A 23,623-nucleotide genomic window follows, 5' to 3' on the forward strand; every position below is an offset into this window, starting at 1 on the left:
TTGCAATATATCCATATTATGGAATACTACTCAACAATAAAAGGTAATGAAATATTGATACACAAATAACATGGAAAATCTCGAATTAATTAGGCAGAATGAAAGAAGTCAGACAAAAAAATATATATATACTACATGATGCTATTTATATAAAATTCTAGAAATTGCAAACTAATCCATAATGACAGACAGCAGATTAGGAGTTGCCTGCGGGAACAGAAAGGGAGAGATGTATTACAAAAGGTAGAAAACTTTTGGAGTGATCGGTATGTTCCTTACCTTAGTTGTAGTGTATACATATGTAAAAACTCATTACACCGTTTACTTTTTTTTTTTTTTTTTGAGACAGGGTCTGGCTCTGTCGCCCCATCTGGAGTATAGTGGTGCAATCTCAGCTCACTGCAACCTCTACCTCCTCGGCTCAAGTGATCCTCCTGCCTCAGCCTCCCGAGTAGCTGGGACTACAAGCACATGCCTCCATGACTGGCTAATTTTTGCATTTTTGTAGAGATGGAGTTTCACCATGTTGACCAGACTGATCTCAAACTCCTGAGCTCAAGCAATCTGCCCTCCTTGGCCTCCCAAAGCGCTGTGCTGGGAATACTGGTTTGAGCCACTGCACCCAGCCCTGTTTACCTTAAATACGTGCAGTTTCACCGTACATCAATTGTACCTGAATAAAGCTATTTTTAAAATGCACATGTCATGGTGGGGGAAGAGAATTATACTAGCCTTTCTGAAAATGGTATGTTTGGGTAAGAAAAAAGTAGAAAAAGGACGGGTACAGTGGTTCACGCCTGTAATCCCAGCACTTTGGGAGGCTGAGGCGGGTGGATCACTTGAGGTCAGGAGTTCCAGACCAGCCTGGCCAACATGGTGAAACCCCATCTCTACTAAAATTACAAAATTAGCCAGGCATGGTGGCGCATGCCTGTAATCCCAGCTAATCAGGAGGCTGAGGCAGGAAAATCGCTTGAACCTGGGAGGCAGAGGTTGCAGTGAGCCGAGACCATGCCATTGCACGCCAGCCTAGGCAACAAGAGCAAAACTCCACCTCAAAAAAAAAAAAAAAAATTTGAAAAAAACAGGCTGAGAGGATTGATCAATTGATGATTGATTCACTCATTCATTGAGCTGGAGTCTTGCTCTGTCTCCCAGGCTGGAGTGCAGTAGCGTGATCTCAGCTCACTGTAACCACTGCCTACCGGGTTCAAGCAATTCTCCAGCCACAGCCTCCCGAGTGGCTGGGATTACAGACGCCCACCACCAAGCCCAGCTAATTTCTTTTGTATTTTAGTAGAGACGGGGTTTCACTGTGTTGCCCTCTCGAACTCCTGAGCTCAAGCAATCTGCCCTCCTCCGCCTCCCAAAGTATTTATTTATTTTTGAGACAAAGTCTCACTCTGTCCCCCATGCAGGAGTGCAGTGGCGCAATCTCGGCTCACTGCAACCACCACTTCCCGGGTTCCAGTGATTCTCCTGCCTCAGCCTCCTGAGTGGCTGGGATTACAGGCATGCACCACCTTGCCCGGGCCGAGAGCTTTTAAATATGACAAACCTTTTTAAAGGTCAAAATATTGGCCGGGCACAGTGGCTGATGCCTGTAAACCCAACACTTTGGGAGGCCAAGGCTGGTGGATCACGACATCAGGAGATCGAGACCATCCTGCTAACACGGTGAAACCTGGTCTCTACTAAAAATACAAAAAATTAGCCAGGTGTGGTGGCATGCACCTGTGGTCCCAGCTACTCGGGAGGCTGAGGCAGGAGAATTGCTTGAACCCGGGAGGCAGAAGTTGCAGTGAGCCCAGATCGTGCCACTGCACTCCAGCCTAGGTAACAGAGCAAGACTCCATCTCAAAAAAAAAGTCAAAATATTTAACTGATCCTCATATGGTAATAGCTGAATTTTCAGCATCCATTGATGGAGAAAATAATCAAAACACAACCAAAGCTACCCTGAATTGAGGCAAGCCTTTAAAATAAAGATTTTTAAAACTCATCTCTATATTTATTTGAAGAATGAAACTATATATACATACATACATATGTTTAGAACATATTGCTTTAGTCTACAATTTTTCTCTAGATCACAAGGTCAAGAGATCGAGACTTTCCTGGCCAACATGGTGAAACCCATCTCTACTGAAAATACAAAAATTAGCCAGGCATGGTGGTGTGCGCCTGTAGTCCCAGGTACTCGGGAGGTTGAGGCAGGAGAATTGCTTGAACCCAGGAGGCGGAGGTTGCAGTGAGCCGAGATCACGCCACTGCACTCCAGCCTGGCAACAGGGCGACACTCCGTCTCAAAACAAAACAAAAAAAAAAAAGTAGGCAATATTTGATGAATATATGGATTTAAGAACTCTAGATAACTGCAGAAAACATCCTCCCCAAACGAGAGACTTGCAGGGAACAAATTGAGAACCACTGATAAAGATACCCAATGCCAAGGAGATTCAATACAGTACTTAAATATTATCTTAAATAAAAGAGGTCAAGCCTAATGAAAATTTATCTAACAGGTTCCCTAGCTATATTTCATAATTCAAAAGAATTTAGAGATTAGCTGTAACACTACTAACGTGGGTGCAGATATTTAAGAATTTACTAGCCTAGGCAACACAGGAGATCCCAACACTACAAAAAAAGTTAAAAATTAGGTGGACATGATGGCATGTACCTGTAATCCCAACTACCCAGGAGGCTGAGGCAAGAGGACTGCCTGAGTCCCAGGAGTTTAAGGCTGCAGTTAGCTATGATGGTGCCACTGTACTGCAGCCTGAGTGACAAAGTGAGACCCTGTCTCAAAAAAAAAAAAAAAAAAAAAAAACTTACAGCTGATTTATAGCTGGATAAAATAAAGATTCAAGTTTTTCCAGAGATGGACTAGACTGAAAATGTGACAAAGTCAAAAAGAATTCAAGATTCCTTTTCATGTCTAAATGAAGTTTAAATTTCATAGTACAATTTAATATACAAGACTCTTTTCCAGTCCACACAAATAACACAGAGAAAGTTTTTTACCTCCCACCTGCTTTGGTAAAAATGCTGGGTCCTTGCAACAGTAAATGTAGCTAACATTTACTGGACATTTACTATGAACTAAACAGTATGTTAAATTGTTTAACTTTACATGGATTCTCTCATATAACCTTCAAAGCCATTTATTTTGAAGATAAGAAAACCAGCAAAAAGAGTTAACTTGCCTAAGAAAGCAGAGCTGAAGGTGAATTCAGGCAATTGGAGTTCATTTTACCATACTACCTCCTATTAGTTCATGTCATAAACTCAGCCCCCAATGTGGGGGAGGGGTTCCATCATTCATCAGTACATTTATGTAAATCAGAGAATAACAAAAAAGATAAAAGTCCTGACTGCAAAAAATTAACAACTTATGAAGAAATGAAATTTAATATTGCAAAACAACTTTTTCTTTTTTTTTTTTTTTTGAGATGGAGTCCTGCTCTGTCGCCCAGGCTGGAGTCCAGTGGCACGATCTCAGCCTACTGCAACCTCCACCTCCCAGGTTCAAGTGATTCTCCTACCTCAGCCTCCCGAGTAGCTGGGACTATAAGCACTCGCCACCACACCCGGCTAATTTTTGTATTTTTAGTAGAGATGAAGTTTCACTATGTTGGCCAGGCTGGTCTCAAACTCCTGACCTCAAGTGATCCTTCTGCCTCAGCCTTCCAGAATGCTGGGATTACAGGCATTAGCCACCATGACCAGACTTGCAAAATAACTTTAAAAAAAAATCCTAAACTGGGCGCGGTGGCTCACGCCTGTAATCCCAGCACTTTGGGAGGCCAAGGTGGGTAGATCACAAGGTCAGGAGTTCGAGACCAGCCTGGCCAATATGGTGAAACCCCGTCTCTACTAAAAAATACAAAAATTAGCCAGGCGTGGTGGCGCACCCTGTAATCCCAGCTACTCAGGAGGCTGAGAAGGAGAATCACTTGAACTCGGGAGGCAGAGGTTGCAGTGAGCCAAGATAGTGCTACTGCACTCCAGCCTGGGCGACAGAGTGTGACTTTGTCTCAAAAAAAAAAAAAAAAAAATCCTTAAGATGACAAAATGCCAAACTGTATGGTTTCTAAAACTAGTCTAGAGCATTTTGGGAGGCCAAAGCAGGAGAATCACTTGAGGCTAGCAGCTCAAGACTAGCCTCGGCAGCATAACAAGACCTCATATCTTTAAAAAAAAAAAATTAATAAATAAACATAAAATTAACTTTGGGAGGCTGAGGCAGAAGGATCACTTGAGCCCAGGAGTTGGAGAACAGCCTGGGCAACATAGTGAGACCCCAGTTCTATTTTTAAATAACTTTTTTAAAAATAAAAATAAGGCCGGGCGCAGTGGCTCACGCCTGTAATCCCAGCACTTTGGGAGGCCGAGATGGGCAGATCATGAGGTCAGAAGATTGAGACTAACCTGGCCAACATAGTGAAACCCAGTCTCTACTAAAATACAAAAAATTAGCTGGGCGTGGTGGCGCACCCTGTAGTCCCAGTTACTCGGGGAGGCTGAGGCAAGGGAATCGCTTGAACCCGGGAGGCGGAGGTTGCAGTGAGCCGAGATTGTGCCACCACACTCCAGCCTGGCAACAGAGCGAGACTCCATCTCAAAAAAAAAAAAAACAGCATAGGCCGGGTGCAGTGGCTCACGCCTGTAATCTCAGCACTTTGGGAGGCTGAGGCGGGCAGATCACGAGGTCAGGAGTTCGAGACCAGACTGGCCAACATAGTGAAACCCCGTCTCTACTAAAAATACAAAAAATTAGCTGGGCGTGGTGGCAGGTGCCTGTAATCCCAGCTACTCAGGCGGCTGAGGCAGAAGAGTCACTTGAACCCAAGAGGTGGAGGTTGCCATGAGCCGAGATCACGCCACTGCACTGCAGCCCAGGCGACAGTGCAAGACTCCATCTCAAAAAATAAATAAATATATATAAAATTAGTCTAGAGTATTACAGAAAGATATTAAGAAATGAACAATAGGCTGAGCACCGTGTCTGACACTTATAATCCCAGCACTTTGGGAGACTGAGGCAGGAGGATCACTAAAAAGGAAAAAAAAACAAACAAACCTGGGCAACATAGAATGACCTCATCTCTACAAAAAAAAAAAGAAAAAATAAAGAACAACATTTGACGTAACATGTTAACATTTTTATAAATGACCAGTCATGTAAACGGACATTTGCAGTTCATTTTCTTGCCGATATTTTTTTTTTTTTTTGAGATGGAGGCTGACTCTGTCACCCAGGCTGGAGTGCAGTGGCACAATCATGGCTCACTACAATGCCCCCCACCCTACCCCCAACCCTCGGGTTCAAGCGATTCTCCCACCTCAGCCTCCCTAGTAGCTGGGACAACAGGCATGCACCACCACACCCAGCTACTTTTTTGTATTTTTAGTAAAGACTGGGTTTTACCACGTTGGCCAGGCTGGTCTCGAACTCTGAGCTCAAGTGATCCGCCTGCCTCGGCCTCCCAAACTGCTGGGATTACAGGCACGAGCCACCGCATCTGGCCTCTAATATTTTCAATATAGTATTTGGGACTGCTTTCCTTGCAAGAGTTAAGGAAGACTTGGCTACTACAGGAAATATCTTTCCTTCATACCACCAAGGCTAGATAATTTTCAAAAACAAGAATGAATCAACTCTTTAAAATAATAATTCAAAATTATGTTCACTGATGAGATTTGAAGTCTATTACATCATGAATGTGATGGAAATTGTACACCTTTCATCAGAGACAATAAATAATATAGCTTTTAACAGCTTTATTTTTTTTAATTTATAATAGAGATAGAGTCTTGCTACTTTGCCCAGGCTTTTATCAAAACCCTAGGCTCCAGCAATTCTCCCTCCTTGGCTCCCAAAGTGCTGGGATTAAAGGCATGAGCCACCACACCAGGCCAGATTTTAACAGCTTTCTACAAATACAGATTTTTCTTTCATTTGACCAAATCCTTAACTAAGGAAGATACAGGGCTTAAATTCTGAAATAAAAACTATTTCTACTTGAATTGCAAAGATAAATGTATTAACTCTAGGGAAAAATAAGCTGGTTCTAACTGGCATTTAGAACTAATTTAAAATCATTAACAATATCAGTAAATAAAATAATTCAATAAAAGCAATGATTTTAATAACAAAATCAGTAAATAATGCTCAATTGTTTTTTTCTAGTAGTAGGATTAATGGTTTCCACTGTTGTCAAAAACTCACATGTATTTGGAAGAGGACCAGGTACAGTCACATGTCTTGGTATCCGAGGGGGACTCGATCCAGGACCCCACAGATACCAAAATCTGCAGATATCCCAGTTAATTATGTATAATGGCATAGTACAGTCGGTCCTCTGTATCCATGGGTCCCACATGGGAGGATTCAACCAATCTTGCATCAAATATATTCGGAAAAAAAAATGGATGGTTGTAATGAACATGTACCCACTTTTCTTTCTTGTCATTATACCCTAAACAATACAGTATAACTATGTACATAACATTTATATCATATTAGGTTGGTGCAAAAGTAATTGTGTTTTTGCTATTACTTTTAATGGCAAAAGCTGCAATTACTTTTGTACCAACCTAATATTAAGTATTACAATTAATCTAGAGAAATGATTCAAAGTATACGGGAGAATGTGCGCAGGTTATATGTAAATACTACACCATCTTATATAAGTGACTTGTGCATCTATGGATTTTGGTATATTGGGGTCCTGGAATCAATCCCCCACTGATACCTGTATTTGCATATAACCTGCACACATTCTCCCATATACATTATATCATCTCTAGATTACTTATTAATATAATACCTAATACAATGTAAAAGCTATGTAAATACTTATACTGTATTTATTCGTATTATTTGTATTGTTTTATTTTTTATTGGGTTTTCTTTCCAAATATTTTCTATCAACAGCTGGTTGAATCCAAGGATGCAGAATACACAGATAAGGGCTGACTATAATATGATAGATACACAGCCTGTGACCACACAACAAAATATTAGCTTCATTTACCCCATGTTTCAGTCTAATACACCAAAATAAACCAACCACAAAAACAAACTGAAGTAGTAAATGTTTAAAATATATGTAATGTTTTGGTGTTTGTTTGTTTTTTGATACAGAGTCGCACTCTGTCGCCCAGGCTGGAGTGCAGTGGCTCGGCTCACTGCAACCTCTGCCTCCCAAGTTCAAGCAATTCTCCTGCCTCAGCCTCCCGAGTAGCTGGGATTACAGGCATGCACTACTACTCCCAGCTAATTTTTGTATTTTTAGTAGACATGGGCTTTTGCCATGTTGGCCAGGCTGGTCTCGAACTCCTGACCTCAGGTGATCCGCCCACTTTGGCCTCCCAAAGTGCTGGTATTACAGATGTGAGCCACCGCGCCCAGCCTTAAAATACCTGTAATGTTTTAAAGTCGACTCTGGTTTTCCTAGCTGCCACTGCTTACAATAACAGTATCTGGAATATTAGCCCATCCTAAAAGAGAAGTCTATAATAGATCTAATGTGATAATTATTAATAATTAACAATTACAATTTGTTAAGTGCCCACTATGGGCAAAATGCTATACACTACACAAAATGCTTTTCATTTAATTCTCACCATCAGCCTGATGTAGAGGATAGCATAAGCTCCATTTTATGGATGACGAAACTGAATCTAAAAGAAGTTTAATAAACTGCTCAATTAGTAAATTAACGATAAAGTCAAGATTCAAAATCATGGTCACACAATTATAATGAATTTTGTCCATTCTGTCATGCTGCCTCTGGACATAAATGATGCTCTTTCAATTTCATAACATGGCAGTTACAAATATATTTCTGTCATCATCAGGCTATTCTATGGTTCTGTGAGATACTAGTTTGGAGGAAAAAAAAGTTTTATCTTGATTAAAGAATACTGGGAGCTAGGCTGGGCGCAGTGGCTCACGCCTGTAATCCCAACACTTTGGGAGGCCAAGGCAGGTGGATTACTTGAGGTCAGGAGTTTGAGATCAGCCTGGCCAATATGGCGGAACCCTGTTTCTACTAAAAATACAAAAATTAGCCGGGCATGGTGGCACACGCCTGTAATCCCAGCTACTCGGAAGGCAGGATAATCCTTTGAACCCGATAGGCGGAGGTTGCAGTGAGCCGAGATCGTGCCACAGCACTCCAGCCTGGAAGACAGAGTGAGACCCCATCTCAAAAAAAAAAAAAAACAGAATACTGGGAGTTAAAACTTCTTATAACAAAGTCGCTTATATTAAAAGAAATTTAGTAAATAAACCAAACGCAGTGACTCACGCCTGTAATCCCAGCACTTTGGGAGGCCGAGGCAGGAGGATCACTTGAGGCCAGGAGTTCAAGACTAGCCTGAGCAACACGGTGAAACCCCGTCTCTACTAAAAATACAAAAAAATTAGCTGGGCATGCTAGTTGGCACCTGTAATCCCAGCTACTCTCTGAGAGGCTGAGGCAGGAGAATTGCTTGAACCCAGGAGGCGGAGGTTGCAGTAAGCCAACATTGTGCCATTGCACTCCATCCTGGGCGACAGAGCAGGACTCTGTCTCAAAAAAAAAAAAAAAAAAAACCTACACTTCGGGAGGCTGAGGCAGGCAGATCACGAGGTCAGGAGTTCAAGACCAGCCTGGCCAATATGGTGAAACCCCATCTCTACTAAAAATACAAAAAACTAGCCAGGTGTGGTGGCGTGTGCCTGTAGTCCCAGCTATTCGGGAGGCTAAAGCAAGAGAATTACTTGAACCCACAAGGCGGAGGTTGCAGTGAGCCGAGATTGTGCCACTGCACTCCAGCCTGGGCATCTTTAAATAAAATAAATCTTCACAAATTATCTACATGATAAAATCAAAATGTACCTGAGATGTACATATGCACAAGTGACTAGACGAAAGTATCACTATTACTTTTCCAAAGTCAAAGGTAACCAAGGCCAATCTTAAATAAAGTTACAAATTTAGCTGATTTCTGTGTCCCTGGTTGCCCCAGCTTTGCCTTTATTCAGAGCTAAGCAGTATTCTACAGTTTTTCCCTCTTCTTCCCTAATTAAACTAGAAATGTTCCAAATTAACTACAATTCACCTTAATATAATCAAGTTACCATAATTAAGATTTTGCTGTCCTACTCAGGTAATTGAAGACTTTGATCTTGGTTAAAAGAACGTAAGATAGCCTGAGCACGGTAGCTCATGCCTGTAATCCCAACACTTTGGGAGGACTGCCTGAATTTAGGAGTTTAACAAGACCCTGTCTCTACCCCAAAAAGAAAAAACTGGCCAGGCGTGGTGGCTCACGCCTGGAATCCCAGAACTTTGGGAGGCCAGGGTGGATGGATCACCTGAGACCAGGAGTTCAAGACCAGCCTGACCAAAATGGTGAAACCTCATCTCTACTAAAAACGCAAAAATTAGCGGCGTGTGGTAGTGCACACCTGTAATCCCAGCTACTAGGGAGGATGAGGCAGGAGAATCGCCTGAACCCAGGAAGTGGAGGTTGCAGTGAGCTAAAATTGTGCCATTGTACTCCAGCCTGGGCAACGAGAATGAAACTCTGTCTCAAAAAAAAAAAAAAAAACAAACAAAAAAACTGGGCAGCCTGTAGTCCCAGCAACTGGAGAGGCTGAGGCAGGAGGATCACCTGAGCCCAGAATGTTGAGGATGCAGTGAGCCGAGATCATGCCACTGCATACTCCCTCCAAGTCAAAAGAGCAAGACACCGTCTCAAAAAAAAGGAATGTAACTTATCAGCAAACAAGTGGGGAGAAACAGGGTTTTCGTGGGTAGAGAGGGGGAAGTCACTGAACGTTAATTACTAATACAGCAACTCCTTGGTTAATCCATTTAAGATGACTGGGGGTCTCTTCCTAATCCCATACTCCTCTGGAGAGGACAAGTGGGAAAGGTTGTTCTAGTTAAGGTTGCTGGGGACCTCCCAAGAGCTGCAGAAGCAAGAGATAACAAGAGCCTTCTTCTAAATCCACATGGTCCTTCCAAGGCTCTCATCCTCTAGGACTACCACTTCTCAGTCTACTTACTTGCCTTCTGACATGCTTTCTTGAGGGGAAGAAAACAAAGGAAGAGTAATAACAAGCAGCAGAAACTGCAGAGAATGAAAAATAAGTCCATAGGAGAATGTTGCAAATAGAATCACCCTCCTTTACATATGTCACTCCAGGAAAACTGCCAAGAACCACTCATTCCTCTAGATACACTTCCTGCAGATCCTCCAGACTCCTCCCTTAAGCACGTCAATATTCTCCTTATTCTCCCTTCATTTCAATCCTCCTTTTGCCTCAAGATTTCGAAGTGCACTTTTTTTTATGGTTTCTTTTTGTTTTGTTTTGTTTTGTTTGAGACGGAGTTTCTTTCTTGTTGCCCAGGCTGGAGTACAATGGCGTGCTATTGGCTCACTGTAACCTCCGCCTCCTGGGTTCAAGTGATTCTCCTGCCTCAGCCTCCTGAGTAGCTGGGATTAAAGTTATGTGCCACCACGCCCAGCTAATTTTGTATTTTTAGTAGAGACGGAATTTCTCCATGTTGGTCAGGGTGGTCTCAAACTCCTGACCTCAGGTGATCCACCCGCCTCAGCCTCCCAAAGTGCTGGGATTACAGGCATGAGCCACCACGCCTAGCCTCAAAGTGCACGTTTTATAATCTCCAAAATATATGGCAATATTGTACCTAGTATTTAATGATATCTTATTTATCACTACCTGTGTGTTGCAGCTGAACATACATCCTAAAGCCCTGTATAGTATTTCTACCTCTTATAATAAAATTTATAATATGTTACATTACTAAAACAAATTTTCCTTTTTTTTTTTTCCCCAAAACAGAGTCTCGCTTTGTTGCCCAGGATGGAGTGCAGTGGCGCGATCTCAGCTCACTGCAACCTCCGCCTCCTAGGTTCAAGCCATTCTCCTGCCTCAGCCTCCCGAGTAGCTGGGACTACAGTCGCGTGCCACCATGCCCGGCTAATTTTTTGTGTTTTTAGTAGAGATGGGGTTTCACTGTGTTAGCCAGGATGGTCTCAATCTCCTGACCTCGTGATCCGTCTGCCTCGGCCTCCCAAAGTGCTGGGATTAAAGGCATGAGCCGCCGCACCCGGCCCCTTAAACAAATTTTCTTTGCCACTAAAGGATGCACTATAATGTCAAGATTAAAAAAATAAGATAGCAAAAAAAATTTTTTTTTAATTTAAGGAGTATATTGTTTTATTTCTCCCCAGCCCTATCAAGAAAACATAAAATGAGGGAGGGAAAAAGTTGGGCGGGCGGGGGGAACGGTTGAAGAACTATCGGGTACTATGCTCACTACCTGGGTGACAGGACCAATCATACCTCAACCCTCAGCATCACACAATATACCCATATAACCAACCTGCATATGTACTCTCAGACTCTAAACTAAAAGTTGAAATTTTTTTTAAAAAAAAGGAAAAAAATCAGAGTTCAGAAATCTGCAGAATTCAAGATCTATTCTCTAGAAATCAAAACCTGTTACACACAACAGATGTGTTTTGGCAAGTCCAAAGTAAAATGTAGCTTTTCAAGTACTCTATTATATAAAATACTTTTTTAAAGGTAATTAGTTTAGGAAGTTTCGAAGCAAACTAAAAAACTAGATATAGGGGTTTTATACTTTTACAGAACTAGATTTTCAGTTACCCACATTTCTATTAGAATTTATTGTACAGCGAGTTGGAGAGCAGGAAGCAGAAAAGTAGATCAGAGACTTATAAAACAAGACAAGGCTTCTCTGAAATAGAAAATAAACTTAATTAACTAGTGTTAATTGAACTTCTACTTTTTAAAATCACTTACCTAAATAAAACTTCAGTATGTGAAACTGAGTCTCACTAAATAGCACAGTTAGGATTTTGGGATTTAAAAACCACCATTTATTCAACTACAGACAACCAAATCCCACTGTAAAATTATTTGGGGAATCAAAGCTATTCCTAGATAAGTATAATCAGATGAATAATAAGTCCACTTATTAAAACCAGGTAATCAAACTGCTCAATGTTCTCAATTATGAAGAATGAACTTTTCTATTTGTCATATAGGATTTCTCATTCTTCCATCATTTGGTGTAGAACTGAATGATCTATATAAATGTACCATGACTTCAACAACAACTCTAGTGGTAAGAATAATCCACTGAACTCAATGCAAGAAATCAAAAGCTTTCCTTCTCGAAACTTATGTCACAGAAAAAAAGCAGTAAATTTATTTTGTGAAAAGTCTGCATCTGCTTTAGAACTCAGATATGCAATGGTTATATGCCTTGCAGTCTTCCAAATGAAAATAAAAATTTTAAGGAAATATAATCTGAAATAAAACTAAAAATTATTTTTGAGAGAGAAAAAAATAAACCAAAAATCCTGATGCAAAACTATACCAACAGTTTCTTCACAATTTCATAAAACATTAATGAAGAGGTTACATAATCCCCTGGATTAAAGATTTTAAAGAAAGCTGCAAGGATCTCTTTCAGTTTTCAATACTGCTTCCTCTGTTCTTAACAGCCATAAAAACAGATCTAAATCAACTCCTAAATATAAACCATCTAGCTTTCAATGGAAGAAAAATCAAACCACGTACAGATAAAACATACATATTCTTTTTAAAAACACGCTGTAAATTACATTTAGGTTCCTCAAACAAGTTAAGTTTACAACATGTACCACATCCAGTTTATTCTCAAGGGAGAAAACCATCAAAACAAAAGCTCCCTCTTAATAAATGATTTACTTTGTAGTTAAGCCTCTATCCCAGGTGCATTTTGCTGTCACATATTACCACTATTTCTTTTCTCTACAAAGACCTAGAAATTGTATATCTAGTTCCTTTAAAAATATCTGTATATGTTTTATATTAGTGTAAGGATAAGAAATACTTAATATTTTTACTCTCTAAAAAGGAAATATCTTTTCATTTTTCTCTTTTGCTACGTTTCTTTGTTTTTGCTTATTTTCTATACATGAAATTTTCTCAAGTCAATCCATTTCAGTGTTGTTTACTGTCAATATGTCTGTGTATACTCAGGTTTTTACAAACAATGCTTTACAGTACAGTGATAAAAAAGAAAGGGTGAACAAGAGGGCACAAGTGAAACAAAAGCGGACAACATCTGAGAAACACCATTCAATTTCTCTGCCTCAGATTCCCTTAAGTTCTCATGCCAAAGATTCTCAATATCCAAAAAAGTTCCAGAGTCAGAGGCATAACACAATATGTGACAAGACAAACACAGGAGGAACCAAATCAGAAACTGAAGAAATTTAATGGAATATAATACTCCCAAAAAAACCTTTTTTTTTTTTTTTTTAAGATGGAGTTTCACTCTTGTTGCCCAGACTGGAATGCAATGGCATGATCTCGGCTCACTGCAACCTCCACCTCCTGGGTTCAAGCAATTCTCCAGCCTCAGCCTTCCAAGTAGCTGGGATTACAGGCACGCACCACCACGCCCAGCTAATTTTGTATTTTTTTAAAGACGGGGGTCTCACCATGTTGGTCAGGCTGATCTTGAACTCCTGACCTCAAGTGATCCGCCCGCCTTGGCCTCCCAAAGTGCTGGGATTATAGGCGTGAGCCACCGCATCCAGCTTTCAGACTTTTTTAACTGCAAGAAATATATTTTATCCTTTGGCCAGGAACTCAAAAAAAGAAATACACTTTACATTGTGACCTAGTACATACATGTAGGAGAAAAGTTTCCCAAAACAATACTTTTCCTTACCAAATGCAATGTCAGTTTATTCTGTTCTACATTTTATTTTCAATGCAGGTAAAAACTCACAACACTGATTTTATAAATTACTAATAAATCACAATCCACAGTTTGAAAAACACAGGCTAAAAATGAGTATCCTTTATAATAGGATCTTTTGGGCAATTTGCCTCTACCTGTCTCTTTAGCAGGTATTTTAAAGTTGCTACCATTATTACCGGTTTCATTAAAGTAAGTGGTTCTTAAAGTGTGGTCCTCTGACCAACGTGATCATCATTTGAGATAAATATAAATTATTGGGCCCCACCCCAGACCTACTGAAACCCCCAGGTGGGGCCAAGCAATCTACATTTTACCAAGCCCTCCAGGTGATTTTGATGCAAGCTAACATCTGCGAGCCAGGTCTTTATCTTCTATTTAAGAAGTCAGGTCTTTATCGTCTATTGAACAATCCATACACACGACTATGTGCCAGTCACTATCCTAAAAGCTCTACAAATACCAACTCACATGAAAAAAAAAAAAAACACCACCACCACCTTATAAAGTAGGAACTATTACTATTAGTATTCTGATGAGGAAACTGCACAGAAACTTAGCTAAGTGGTGGAACTAGAACTCAAAACTTCTTTTCACTTTAGCCGAGTATGCCTACCCTCTTTCTGATAAGTATCTACTTCTACTCCTTTAGTTCAGCTACTCCTTCCCTTTTCCCTCTCAAATTCCCCACCCTGTCAATGAACCTATTTCCTAATATTACTGCCATCATCCTAAAACAAATTTCTTTTCTATAACAAGTCACTTAACCTTGCTTTTAGGAGCTTTGCTTTGGTCCTAGATGTCATCTTGGTATTAATTATGAAACTGAAGTTTCTTCTATTTGTGAAGACCTGTGAACCTACATGGCTCCACTGTTAATTTCTCATATATCTACTGTCCTAGCCAGTTCCACGAAACCATTACTCTCTCCTCGGGCAACTTTCTTTCTCTACCTTATCCCCTCCTCCTATAGGGATTCTCCCTCACCTCCGCCCATCTCCGTCCCATTTTGCATGACTCCTCTCCGACCGAGGGAACTTCCACTTCCCTGCTGGCTCCTCACCCCGGTCTCAAACGCGAGCCACTCCTCGAGGACTTCTTTCCTGGTCCCCCAGGAATCCTCAGAGCCAGAGCGGCCAGGCCAGTTGGGTCTCCCATCCCAGCTCAGCTATGGGGGCGCAGGGCGCTCCGGTTCCTCCCCCAGGCGGTGCAAGATCTCTACTCGTCCGACCCTCCGAAGACCCGCTGCTCCTCATCTCTCCAGGAGCCCCCTCCCTTGGACAGCCGCTTTTCTCAGGAGGGTCCCCAACCCCCTCCGAGCGTTTCCTCAGACGCCCCTACTTGGAGCAAGTCTGCTCCCTGTCACCCGGGACCCTGGCCACCCTCGGCCTTCCTACCTCCCTCGGCCCGGGGCCACTCCCAGTTCCCCTGCCCCCCACCCCGCTCTCTCCTCACCGGCCGCTGCCGGGCTTCCCGGGTTCCTCTTCTCCCTGGCACCCAAGCCGTCCTGGGTATTCCCAAGACACCCCGCCCTCGGAGCAGGTCGTTACAGGTCACCCCCTCTCTGGGACCCTGGCCGCTTCCGTTTCCTCAGATACCTACTCCTCACACAGTGGCCGCCGGTCAGCGCGCTAGACCGGAGCAGCTGGACGTCCCAACGGACCTCCTGGCCTGACCCGCGCGGGTCCGGCCGTAGCCTACCTTCCTCGGGAGAACTCTGCAGCCAGAAGCCCAGCCATTCTCCCCCTAGCCCAGTCAGCGCGAACTCGCCGCCGCCCCCGCCGCCTCCGCCCTGGCCCCGGCCCCGGCCCGGGCCCGACCCGAAGTCCAGGCCCCCTTCCTCCGGCCTCCGCCTCCGGAGTGCTGAGCTGGAGATTCCGCCCCGCGACGGCCCTCAGATCTCTGACCCGCGTTACCGGCACTCACCTGCCGCTGCCCCCGACCAACTCAAGCGCCACTGCCTCTACCTCGGCCGCCAGTGGCCACCAAGCGCCACCACCTCCCCCATGACAACAGGCCCACCCTCTTTCATACTTCTAACCTATCCATTGGATAGTGGGGCGGCAGCTCTTCTCTCTAATTGGCTTAGTATACCCGCCCGTCATCGCTCTTTACCGCCCCTTTTCCTAAACCCGGTATTCGCCCCCGCCCGGACCTGGAGCGACCTAGCCCAAGCTTTAGTTGTAATTGGTTGAGGGTTGGGCAATTCGAAGTTATGATAGGCTGCTAAAAGTGTCTGTTAAGCTAACTGGCAAGAGACGTGACGTTAAGGTTGATTCACGCTTGTGCACAGTTTGGTTGCGCAGTAGAAAGCAAAGGAGGGGTAGACGCTCACATTCGTGGTTACCCGGGAAGGGTTAACTCTTTGTTGTAGAGTTTTCTCTGTAAACTCTTCCACTTCTCCAGCTCACTTCCTGCAAGGAGAAGCTTATCTCTGCTAGCTTTATTCATAGGGGTAGTACTTACAAAACACCAACATCAGAGGTTGTGTTTAAGAAGTGTTTTCAAGCCCTGGGGAGAAAGGTATCAGAGAGATAAAAATGTCCCCTTCTTTTCTTTGGTCTCAATGCATCCAATTTCATTGAAGTTCTTTCCAGGAGCCTCAATGCTAAAGGGCAAAGCGCAAACTTTCATTTAGCAGAAATCAGTCAACTTCGGTTGCAATTATAAATGTCGTCAATAAACTGAAGTGGCGTATTGAGAGTTCTCCAGCTTCCAGATCCACTCCTGGCTGACCCCTGCCAATTGACCAGACAGCCATTAGCAACTTTTTTTTTTTTTTTTTTTTTTTTTTTTTTTTTTTTTAATGAGACGGAGTTTCTCTCTTGTTGCCCAGGCTGGAGTGCAATGGTGCTATCTCGGCTCATCGCAACCTACGCCTCCCAGGTTCAAGCGATTCTCCTGCCTTAGCCTCCCGAGTAGCTGGGATTATAGGCATGAGACGGGGTTTCTCCATGTTGGTCAGGCTAGTCTCGAACTCCCAACCTCAGGTGATCCGCTCGCCTCGGCCTCCCAAAGTGCTGGTATTACAGGCGTAAGCCACCGCGCGCGGCCAGCAACTTTCTAATAAGCGGGCCACATTATACCCTTATGATGCTCTGGAAATGAGAATTCTGCTTTCCCCCACCTCTCACTGCCACTTTGTTTTTCTGTTCAGCAGTTCTTAAATAGCCCTACTAGCTGTGTGTCAGATACTTTAAAAGCTTCTCTCTCTCTCTCTCTTTTTTTTTTTCTAAACCTCTTCCTAGCAGTCTAAATTAGGGCCATTGAATGAATTGCCGGGTTGTGTGTTTTGTTTTTTTTTTTTCTCACTTGGCACAATGCACAAGAATAAATGATTGCATTTTTTATTCACTTGGGTACAAATCACAGTAGGCATTTTTGAGAAATCTGATGTTGCTATAAAAACTCTTGTGCTCCTAGAAATATATTCATCATTAGCTTTTTGCTTTTCCTTTTTTTTTTTTCACCCACTTTTCCTGCTCCTAAATAACAAAATGCTGGTCTGATTACTCTTTCAGTTTCTAAATCAGATTTAAATGTACTTTCTCACAACCCCACCTATGATACATATACCCATGGGCCATGAAGCAACACCCAGGGATAGTTTAAGACACTGTCAGGCCGTGCGGTGGCTCATGCCTGTTATCCCAGCACTCTGGGAGGCCGAGCCGGGCAGATCACCTGAGGTCAGGAGTTTGAGACCAGCCTGACCAACATGGTGAAACCCGTCTCTGCAGATGGTGCCACTGCACTCCAGCCTGGGCAACAGAGTGAGACTCTGTCTTAAAAAAAAAAAAAAAAAAAGACACTGTCAAGGAGGCATTCACCTCAAGGATGTGGACTTTGGAAATGTTGTGCTCTGTCTCTTTCTTCTTTCTGCTAACCCTTTGTCTCATATTTCTTCTATTTACTAACCTCCTTGTTCTTTGCAGAGCAAGCTACAAAGAGTCTAAAACTGTATGGTTTATTATTCAGAAAAATATTGTCTTTTTTCTAGCCTATATTTTTAGTCAAGTTTAAATAAAGTACATACTTCTATCACCAAACTAAGCAGAAATTATTCCTCCAGTAACTATACATAACAATAAAGTGCCTTTTCCTAGTTATTTTCCGGAACTTTCCTCCCCCTCCTCTCTTCCTCACCTTCCAATTTAGAAATAACCTCCCATTCAATGCAATGACTCACAAAAAGCCTACGAAAGGAAAGTGGAAAAGCCAAAATAACTTAGAGATGTCTGAATCATTCAGCTGAAGGAAAGATCAGACATTGACCATGATAAGATAGACGCCAAGACATAAGGCAAGCCTGAGCTAACATCCCATAACATGTGAAGTAATGCAAATGTGAAGATGCCCCAAGAAAAAGCAAATACCAATATGTCCTTTTACACAGCCTTTTAATATATCACCGGCAGCTTGCTTCTCTCTAGTCTTGGCAGTGTGCCATGCTACCAATTTTAGAGCAAGTTAGAAGACAATTAATGTCCTGACAGATAGGAAACAATAACGTCATAGGAGGACATGACCATTACTATGGTACTTTGGGTAATAATGGCTCTTGCACAGCCATAGTGACTAGGTGCCATAGAAAACACAGAATTAGGCCAGCCTTGCTAAGAGGACTTGCCATCTAAGTTGAGGAACGCAGCGAAATTACTATCACAAAACTGGGTGGAAAATCGTTACAAAAGTCAGCCGCTATTTCATACACTAAAAAAAAAAAAAAGAAAAAAAGCATGTATAAATGCTTTTGCTCATATACACACATCTATCATTCCTATTCTTTGTGAATATCAGTTAAGAAAGGACATATAAAATAAATATGTTACAACCCAGTAAGAAGTGGGAAAACCTTAAGGAAGGTTTTAAGGAACATGCCTTGAAATAACAGAAGGCTATTGTGTTATCAAAGACTGTGCAGTACCGGAGGGGTTATTGCTTGTATCCTTACATTTTGCTTTCACGTGCACAAGGTAACCCTATCATGTAATTACTCCATCCAGCTTTTTTCTTTTCTTTCCTTTGTTTTTTGCTTCTCCACCATTCTCAGGGCTCCCTCTCAGAAAGCAAGAACACTGGAGTCTGGGAGTCTGCAGCTTCCTGTTGCATGGCTGGCTGTGGAGGTCCTGCAGATGGTATCTGTTCAGAGCCACTTGGGCACGACCAAGATGGCAGGTACATTCGGGGCAAAAATAGCATTTATAATCCCAATTAAGCAGAAAATAGAGGACTCAGAGTGATGTCCAATATCTGAGGAGTGATATAGTGTGCCTTGGGCTTTCCTGTACAGTAATGCTGTTTCTCCTGCTCTTTCATAATGTCGCTTTTCAAGGGAAAAGAATCCAAGTCTCTTTCCATTTCTATTTTAGCCCACAGGGGCAATCTTACTAGGGAAAGGATCCATTTTTTGCTTTTGGATTTTCTTCCTCTGGATTCTACACACGATTCCAATTCCAACTAGATTAGAGAAATAAACAACCGGTGGAGAAGAAAATCGCTCAGATAGCAGACAAGGGCCAGAACTGCCTGCCACTAGCAGTTGGAGGCAAGCCAAAATATTTGATAAGAGGTAGCTTCCTGAGTTAGGGATCCCTGAGGGTGGAGGCTGACAAAGATGAAGGGATTAGAGAGAAGGGGAGGGAAAAGGAGGGAAGAGGAGGAGATGAGGGGGCAGGAGAGAAAAGGGTAAGAAAAGCTAGAAAAACAGTCAAAAAACCCAATCAGAGTGCTGAGCCAGCTTACAGTCCTGCCTTGCCTACCCCCTATCCCCACCCATGTGGACTTTACACTAAGTTGCATAATTACACCAGCAAAGTGCAGCCTCTGCCACTGGTTAAAAGGGAAAGCGTGCCAGGCTCCAGCCTATGGGACCGTTGTTCTGCTGCCACCTGGAAATCCTCCCAGAGCTCAAAGCCTGCTGCTCTGGGCAAAGCTGACAAGGAAGGACAGATTCATGCAGCCAACCAAGGAGCATACCTTCATTTGATTTCCTTAAGGTGACCACTGGCAAAAAGCACTGGCTAAACAAAGGGAGACTATCTGGGAGAAGGTGTTTTTACCCTTTCAAGCTGGGGTGCTTTCACCACAGGGAAGTGCCACGCTGCTTTCCACGCTGGAACAAGGCACTGTGGTTTCAAAGTTCAAGGCTCTGTTTCAGGGATGGGAAGGAAAAAAAAAAATCAGTGAAAGAAGGTGTTCTGGTCTCTCAGGCAGAACCATTTGTTATTTGATTCCAGAGCTCATGTAATTTTTAAATACCACACTATGCATTTTCATTACTAAATGCATTCATTTTCATCCTCAAGAAAAGTGTATGCCCCCTTCCACCTGCTTTACATAATATGGGTAAGATGGCTTGAGTGCTTGTAAAAATGGATGGGCTGTACCTCTGAGTTCTGCCATTGTGCTATTGACTGGAGCTCCTGGTTACTATCACCAGATCTATGGGTGGATCAGCCATTCTTCTACAGCAGGGAGTGGACCGACTCAAAGCACTTAGCACCATTTAAACTTTTGTCCATCTCTGTTTTTATGCACACAAAGAGTTTCCTGGAAACATGGCTATCCTCCAAGGATTTCAGAGAGTAGAATTCTTCCAGAACTACAGTGTCCCAATCACTTGGAACCTCATGAGAAAGCAGACTTAAACTCAGACCCTAGAACCTCGAACTTAATATGTTCCAAAAGCTTTGGCTCTGCCATTTACTAACTGTGTAATTTGGGGAACATTGATTCATCACCCTAAAGCTTCATTTTCTTCATCTATAAAATGAGATACGTATTAGCTATCTTGTCTTGCATAACAAATTACCCCAAAACTCAGTAGCTTAAAACAACGTTTATCGTCTCAGTTTCTGTGGGTCAACTCTCTGGCATTGGGTCTCTTATAAGACCACAGTCATCTCAAGCTCAGTTGGGACAGATCTGCTTCCTGCCTCACTCACCTCGTTATTGTTGGCAGGACTCACTTCCTAAGGCCTTAGTTTCCCAGGAGCTGTTGGCCAGAAGCCTCCCTCAGTGCCCTGCCTCATGGGCCTCTTCGTTGAGCATCTCACAACGTGGCAGGTTACTTCATCAGTGCAAGCAAGCAAGAGCAAGAGAGAGGACTCACCAGAGACAGTAATAGCAAAACAGAAGGCACAGTCTTTCGTAATCCAATCACAGATGTGACATCCCATCACTGTTGCCACATGCTGTGAGTTAGAAGTAAGTCATTAGGTCCAGCCCACACTCAAGGAGATTACACAAGGATGTAAAGACCAGCAAGAGGATCATTGGGAGCTATTTTAGAAGCAGCCTACTCTAAGATAATAATAACATCTAGGGTTTGTTTAAAATTTAAATTAGAGACTGCATGGTGGCAGCTACTTGGGAGGCTGAGGTGGGAGGCTCACTTGAGGCCAGGGGTTTGAGGCCAGCTTGGGCAACATGGTGAGACTCCTCCATCTCTTAAAAAAAAAAAAAAAAGTGTATATTTTTAAATATTCAAAAATCAAATTAGAGAATATGTTCAATTCAGGGCCAGCATATGTTATGTAATATATAACTGTTATATATAATAACTATTATTACCATTAATATTATTATTGAGTATATAATGGCTGGTTTTCTCCCCTAGCTCCTAGAAGGAACCCTTTTATGAGGAGTAAATGAAATAATATACATAATTCAGGACCTGACATATAGTAAATGCTCAATAATCATTAGTTATTGTTAACATTATTAATAGCCGGGCACGGTAGCTCATGCCTGTAATCCCAGCACTTTGGGAGGCCAAGGCGGGTGGATCACAAGGTCAGGAGATCGAGACCATCCTAGCTAACACGGTGAAACCCCGTCTCTACAAATACAAAAAAATTAGTTGGGCATGGTGGCGGACACCTGTAGTCCCAGCTACTCAGAAGGCTGAAGCAGGAGAATGGCACGAACTCAGGAGGCGGAGCTTGCAGTGAGCAGAGATCACGCCACTGCACTCCAGCCTGGGCAACAGAGCAAGACTCCATCTCAAAAAAAAAACAACATTATTAATAAACGTGTGATATTTGATATTCTCTCCAAGCTACTGGAAGGAAATACTATGAACTCTCATTACTTTTCCAGGGTGGTCTTATTTCCATATGTTTTGTTCAGTTTTTCCATTAGCACCCTATACTCACCAGAGCACAATTCTAGATTTGGGGTTCATAAAATATGACCACCAGAGCCATAACACAGTCTAATTTCCTGCCTGCCCTATACCAAGAAGGGTATGCACAAAACCAGCAAAATGGGCTAATTATGGCAGCACCTCCTATATGCACAAAAGTCGGAGCCTGGCCCCAACCAGAATCCAGACAGAAGGGATTGTGCCTGGGAGAATGAACAGAGACTTCGCTATGTGACCTTTGTCCCTTTTAAAATATGGTCATCATTGTGCAGTCTACTGAGTCAATCCTCAACTAAGAATGAGAGAAAGAGGGACCTACACAGGCCCTACAGATGGGATAAGGGTGTCCAAGAAGACATTTTCACACTTGGGTTGGAAGTAATAAGAACCCATAAAAATAAAGAGCAATTTTGCAATTAGAAAGTTGGAAGAAGACAGTCCAGTTTGCAACATGAAAGAAAGATCACTAAGAGGCTGGAGTCACCCTTCAGGGCTGGGTTGAAGCTGTCTTCCTTATAAAGGTGGAGGATATTGAGGGTTGGCCTGTGGCCAGGAAAAATGAGGAACTATAATCAAGAAAACCCCATTATTTTGGCTTTGAGTCATTTCTCAGGGCTCACCCATAATTATTACATAAGAAAGACAGAAAAAACAAAAACCTCCTAAAGTGTAAATGATCCTTAAACTAAAAACACTGTAGAAATACAAAGATCCAGGCCGGGCGCGCGGTGGCTCATGCCTGTAATCCCAGCTACTTGGGAGGCTGAGGCAGGAGAATCACTTAAACCAGGGAGGCGGAGGTTGTGGTGAGCCGAGATAGCACCATTGCACTCCAGCCTGGGCAACAAGAGAGAAACTCTGTCTCAAAAAGAAAAAAAAAAAAAAAAAAAAAAAAAAAAAAGAAAGAAAAGAAAAGAAAAAGAAAAGAAAGAAATACAAAGATCCAAGCTTTTGCAACTTATCTGTCTCTCTCTTTCTCTGTCTCTGTTTCTTCTTCTCCCACCCATATTTGCACATGTTCTTTCATTTCTTTTCCGCACAGAAGAAAACTACCCTTACAAGGAAATGCCTTAGGATCCTCCAGGCTGGAATTGTTTTCAGATCAGGAATCATCTTCTCTAGCAGTCTCCACTGCAGCGCTACAGGATTAGAGCTCAGTATTCACAGATAATGACAGTTTACACCTCTCCCTCTAAATCAAGTCACCTGTGCAGCTGTCATTTAAAGAGTTCGGATGATTTTCTGAGCTGCACTAGCCCTGGCCCTTTCCTCTCCCGAAATGTTCCCAAACATTACCAGATTTGTACACAGAAAGGCTCAAAGCAGAAGTTGCTGGGAAAGTTCTGTAAACATGAAGGGGAGATGTACACCAATATCAAGTTCCTCTTCCTGTGGCTCTGGTTTTCTCTCCTTCCTATTCTGTGTTTCCTCTGTGTCTGGGACAGAGGAGACTTGTATGTTTCCATACCTGTTAATAGCCAGAGAAAACTTAGTTCGGCCCCTCAGCAGGTTAGCGGATTTTAGAAGGGAAAGACAGGGTAAAGAGATGAGGACTTGCCCCCAGGAAGTCTGACTATACAATAGGAATGGTGTATTTATTTATTCAGCCCTTTCCTACACTGCAGTCATTTCATTTCACCCTCAGGATGTGTATTTAGTGGTA

The 23,623-nt window shown here is 42.6% G+C and overlaps 1 protein-coding gene and 1 long non-coding RNA gene across 35 annotated transcripts in view; both read right to left on the minus strand.

Moving 5' to 3' along the window:
* The window catches only part of NUMB (NUMB endocytic adaptor protein), a 190,603-nt gene extending 174,735 nt beyond the window's left edge, over positions 1–15,868 (minus strand). For 15 of the 34 annotated variants that reach the window (XM_055360860.2, XM_019009713.4, XM_055360854.2 and 12 more), the window contains exon 1: positions 15,738–15,868. The gene's annotated coding sequence lies outside the window, so the exon portion shown is untranslated. Of the gene's footprint in view, positions 1–15,512; positions 15,612–15,737 lie in introns of those variants that run through there. The other 19 variants (XM_055360862.2, XM_055360844.2, XM_055360857.2 and 16 more) reach the window with 10 other exon arrangements.
* Positions 15,869–18,194: 2,326 nt separating this feature from the next.
* On the minus strand, positions 18,195–20,926 carry LOC109023240 (uncharacterized). Its single transcript, XR_002002623.4, has 3 exons — positions 20,759–20,926; positions 19,791–19,962; positions 18,195–18,524 (listed from the first exon to the last, which is right to left on the minus strand). It is a non-coding gene; the product is annotated as an uncharacterized lncRNA (long non-coding RNA).
* Positions 20,927–23,623: the final 2,697 nt, after the last annotated feature.

Source organism: Gorilla gorilla, chromosome 15 (assembly GCF_029281585.2).
Source record: "Gorilla gorilla gorilla isolate KB3781 chromosome 15, NHGRI_mGorGor1-v2.1_pri, whole genome shotgun sequence".
NCBI classification, from domain to species: Eukaryota; Metazoa; Chordata; class Mammalia; order Primates; family Hominidae; genus Gorilla; species Gorilla gorilla.